The sequence below is a fragment of the Nicrophorus vespilloides genome, unplaced genomic scaffold (assembly GCF_001412225.1).
Source record: "Nicrophorus vespilloides isolate i.1.1-1 unplaced genomic scaffold, Nicve_v1.0, whole genome shotgun sequence".
NCBI lineage: Eukaryota > Metazoa > Arthropoda > Insecta > Coleoptera > Silphidae > Nicrophorus > Nicrophorus vespilloides.
Genome location: NW_017097713.1, coordinates 23,370 through 29,369, shown reverse-complemented (window position 1 = coordinate 29,369; position 6,000 = coordinate 23,370).

The window sequence follows — 6,000 nt, the reverse complement described above, 5'->3', positions numbered from 1 at the left end:
ACTTTACAAAAAATATATATTTTTACTGCAGTAAGATAAATTTGTATTTAACTTGTATTACAAATTTTACATACCAAAGGCTTTTCCTCCTTTCATTCAAATGCGCTTGACGCATTAAGAAGTCAAAAGGTATATTTTCATATTCCATTATAGAATGTACAACGTAAGAAGCCACTTGTTTTATTCAAAGAAGTTGCTTTTCTAATTACATTGAAACAATAAGAAATGTTAAACTACATCTAAATTAGTAACTCAATTTGTTCCAAATGAATTGCAACAAATTGGTAGAAATTTCATTTCTTTAATAAATATTATCAAAAAATGTAATTACTCTATCAACTTATCATTACTAAATTTGTTTTTATATCAAATAATGAGTATGAACTTATTTCTATTAGTTTAAACAAATCACTCATAAATGTTTTCTAATTCCTACGTTTAATTTATTGTATATATAAAAAATGAATTAGATTATATTATTTTATTTATTTATTGTAATTAATTATAATTAAAAATTGTTAGTTGTATTTATTAACAATTATATTATATTTTTGTTTAATATATAGTTTGCATTTCTAACGGACTGAGTTAAGCGTCAAATTAACACTATTATACACAGTATTGATGCACGTATTCCATAACAATAATACAAATTTGAAATGCATTCACTATACTAGATACTTGTTAAACAATTATATAAATGGGACAAAGTGCAATTGACTCATAAATCTATTCCATTTTTTAATAATAATATATAATTTTACTACCCAAAATTGCAAGTGCAAATAATAATGCACTGACAATTAATGTAAATAATTCTATATAAATAAAAAAAAACTAGTATAGAAAGACGTACAGTCAGTATAATTAGTTTAGATTTATTCAGTACAGATTCACTTCACTATGGATTGAAATTTTTAAACAAACTATTTTTTATTGATAAATAAAAATAAATTCTAATCAATACAAATTTATTCATTTATATATTTCTGTTTGGTCCAAAGATAATATGAAAGCAACATAGCAAGTTTCTTATAAAGAATATTTTGTGCTAATAATAATAATATGATTACATAGATAATTAATATACCAGGTTTTCTAAACTTCGGAACACTTCGTAAATCCTTGTTTATTTTCTAGCAAAGGTATTACACATAAAGATTAAAATTTAATAAAAATATGAGAAAAACAGTTATTAACACCTATTAACACTGGTGTTATACAATATGATTATCAAGAAATATTAATTCAACTCAATAAAATATATAAATTAAATTGATTATCAAAGATCACTAATCCATATGATACTATTATATTGTATATAAAATGATCTGAAGTAGGCTGTTTTGCATTATTTTTTTCTTAGGTTTATAGGGATTGTTAGGAATATACGTGCTGCGTATCACTCTTATTCCGAACTACCGATAGAGAGCGCTCCAAGGAGAGGCACTGTCAGCAATTCTAGTGCCACGGACTGCTGAACCGTCAACAGGAATCACATTGTCGTTGAAAGTACCGAAAGAATCCAAGCCGATCCAAGCAACAAATGTGGCCCGCATACACATCGATAGCGTGTTATGCAGAACTTATTTTGATAAACATATGATACAAAGTTCCATATTTGAGTAGTTCTATTTAAAATCCTGACCGTAATTCTAACAGAGATATGTAAGTTAATGTGTCTAATCTTATACCTGAAAACTGTCAGCTATCCATATTTGCTTAACATTTATAAGTTTTCAAAGTAGAGAATTTATTATAATACACAATTAATATTTGACATTACAATGCATAGATTTTACCTTTAAAAATTCTTTGAATATCAAAAATAAAGATTCTGTCCATGAAAGCGTTTTACTAAATAAAATAATCTATGATGAATTTCCAAGAAGAACTCATACAAAGCATTATATTTTTACTGTGTGCAGTTTTTCTTCATGGTACACACAGAGAAATGATGAATGTTGAATGTGATCTGTTACTTGGTCCGTTGGTATCGCATAATACACATGACTTGCTTGAGGGTAATGAGGCGAGGCGACGTGAAATATCCTTTTTTTTAGTTTCAGGATTCGCCGTTGCGTTCACGTCTGTTATCCAAAGGGAAAAAAACCCGCTTTGATCTGGAGAAAACGGAGGCTGATTGGATAAGGAACAGAGGGAAGATCCATCGCATCTATAATCCCATACGAATCGCGTTAAATCCTTTTCCTGTTCTCACGCAACAGCGCCTCCATCGAAGCCACCGGCGTTCGGCTTCGTTTGCTCATCACCATCCGCACTAAAAGAAATTATTTGTTTTATTGAATCACTTTTATGGCCATTACCAGAGGAGTACTAAATTTGGAATTCATTCTGCGTTCCTCTATCGCGTCTCAGACACGATTTGTGGAACAGACGCTAGTGTCTGCAGATGTCGTCACTGAAACGACTGAGAGGGTAATTTGCCGGGAAATTTTATCTTCGGCAATCTCTGGAATACTACTCTGTACAAATCCGAATTCGCTGCGAATGAGAATCCATGTAATTTGTCATTTACTGCAAGACGCGGTACATTCAAAGAAACCGTAATAGGTCATGTAAGTAGTCCATTGATGAAAGATTAACTGACTCAGGAATTTATGTGTTAGAAGAATCTCATTTCCGATAAAGATAACAAAATATCTTCCACTTTTTAATTATTTTTTTAATACAACCGCACTATCATCAATTAACACACGTTCAATAATACGTACAATATTATTTACCACCTTCTTACGGAGTAACGCGATTAAGAAACCGAGGATTTTTTTCTTATATAGATTACTGTAAAATGTTATTCGTTTAAATTAATATGTAATGTAATTAGTCAAGTGATGAAGAATTAAAACTTATAAAACATATTTATAGTTTATTATTTCCGAAAAAAATCACTTAATTTTCAATTAAACATGTTTTTTGTATGTAGTCACTTTGCATTACCTACGTGCTCAATATGTACGCAAACCGAACATTTATCATATTAATGATGATACATTTTCATAACTAATATTTAATAATATGCATAAATTCCTGTTAATTTCACGGGATTTCTAATTAAATTAGGTGGTATGAGTAGCTTATATTGTTTTATTGATTAAATGTTTGATATTGGCAAGATGTGAAATAGAAATGTAACAGTTACATCCGTTTCTTCGTATTTACTTAGAATATCTAAACTTGGGTGGGTTCTGGCGTATAAGTTATGCAAAGGACCCTTCATCGTGATTTACGATCAACGAGAAAAACGCTGTCAAGTATGATGGAATCCGAGGAGTGAGACGAAGACATCTATTTTATCATAAATACCTATGGATCACAGTAATTTATTATTTCTAAAGCATACATATTCTATTTCTTTTCATATAATTAGATTAAATTAAAATAATATACAGAAAATTAAATCATAAATTAATTGACTACATATTAAAATTTACCAATTCTAAAAAAATCTAATAAAATATTTATGAAGAGGGAAATTCTAAGATTAATATGCTATATAATTCTATAGTATTTTGTATATTTATTGCATTTTGTTGCAATAAATATTGTTGTTTTAATTTATTTTCTTAAATAATGTGTACATATTATTAGAAAACTCAAAAAACTGAAGTTAGTGTGTATTCAAGTAATTTTAAGTAAGTATTATTAGTTGAAAGCTATATAATAATAATCAGAGCAGAAAGACCTATTGTTCTTTGAAGCAGTTGACTTATTTTGCATTATGATATTTATATTATTGTATTGAGTTTTTGTATTTTGTAATTTTCTGTTTCAATAAATATTATTACCATTTTAATAATAATCAATTTTCTTTAATCCTATTTTTACATAACAAATGTTCTTTCTAAATAAATTAAAAAAGTAGTAATTCTTGAAATAGTGTTAATATTAACAAAATCGAAGGAGTAGAGGAGAAAAAGATAATATCATTTTGAATTAAATATATTTGAGTAATATAAATTTACACAGAAAAAATATTATATTATTATGTTCGTGCCTTTTCAAATTAGTTCCTTTGAAACATTCCTTTGTAAGGCGGTAATTCATAAAGCAATTCATAAATGCATATGCATAGATGGTGTACATAAAATATGCATATGAGGTTTAATGAAAACAGAAATATTAGAATAATTGTTACTTCTAAGTAAAATTTATATAATTTATATTTATTAAAGTGATAGTGTAAAGTGAATATAACTATCTGTATATTACCTAATAGTAATAATATATAAATACAAATATTGTGGCATAATATGGTAAATTCATCACTTTACAGTTTATAATAAAAAAACTGTTTTAACATTTATTTACTAATTATTTCGTTGCTTTAATAATTAATAAATTTAAAATATTTATTGAATATGCATATTAAAGAATAAATTTCATGGAACGGAGAATTAAAAAAAATGCATTGTGTATTTGATATTATTGCTTAATTAGAAAGTAGAGACATTGATTTATGTGATACAAAACATCTGGCAAATGACCTGTCTTGGCACCACATGCTCACTCTTTTGATGAAATTTCCCATAACATGTTGACATAATTCCTCTGAAATTTCGGTGTGTAGAATGATATCTTTGAGATCCTCAATGGTTTATGGTTTGTTTATATACATTCTATCCCCAAAGATAGAAGACTAACGGTGTCAAGTCACATGATCTTAGCTGCCAATTTTTGTTAATTCGTTTCCAGAAAACAATTCAATTATTTTTGCAATAACTACATGGTTTAATTGCCAGTGTGACATGTTGTACACACATGGTTGTATACACATACACATCATTTTGTGATTTTTTACAATTTCTACGCAATCATATCGTTCGATCATAACTTAACCGCAATATATACTAATGGCGGAGAATTTAAAATAACAGTTCTTTACTAGAAAATTATTTTTTGTGAATTTTATGTAGAAATTAATTAAATGTTTCAGAAGCATTTTTGCATTTTACTTAATTAATCAAAAACTAATAAATTTACAAAAGATGGGAGGGAAGGACCCCGGTTGATACAAAATTTCAAATATTTTCTTTTCAATCAAAATTTAGATGATACATTGATTATATATGCTACAGAATAAACGTACAGATAATTGAATGACAACTTTCATTTTCCGACTGTCCCGATTTTGCCAAAATTAATATTTGGTTACCTAAATAATCTCCCAAATGTATATTTGTATATATTGTGGTGCTCACTCCAGCCCGCTTCTATGACGTCACCTACAAGCCTGTATTATTTCGTGTGTATTCTCTGTGTTGGCTCTCGGGCCTCGGACAACTTATACCGTAAGAACCCATTGTATCCTATTTATAAATAATAAACATATACTACAAGCATCTCCAAAATATGTTTTTACATTTAATTTTATGAATGTACAATGAAATATGCATTATATATTATCAAATTCAATTATTAAGATATTTACTAATTATGTAATTTGTAACAAAATAAAATTGAAATATACCAGGTAAACAAGTTAGTGCGGTGTTCGATGGTAAAATATATAAATGTATTCCCTATATGGTGAATGTGCAAATAAATGGTTTCATGAGTCATAATTCTGCAAGTTTTTGAATTTGCCACCACAAGTTTTCTAATACGAGGACATTAAAGGACTTGTGTTAATGATCTTCGAATCTGTTCAAATGCGGTACAAATTTTTCGCGCCTTCTCAGAAGCTTTGTTGTCGAATTTGTATTCTTAGAATATTCATGCCAATGTGTATAAAAAACCTTCACGAACTTATGGTTCCCGATATAAAAACGTTCTATTAATGGAATAATGGTAACATGATTTAAGAATATTAATATCATATGTTATTTGTACCAAATTTTATTAAATCCAATTGATTCAATTCATTTACTACTCTTTTTTTGTTTAAGTATTTTCCATTTTATGTACAAATAATTAACTATTAGCAAAACATTTTATTCCAAGTTTCCCATTATTAGAGAAGTTCAGCAATTCAGAGAA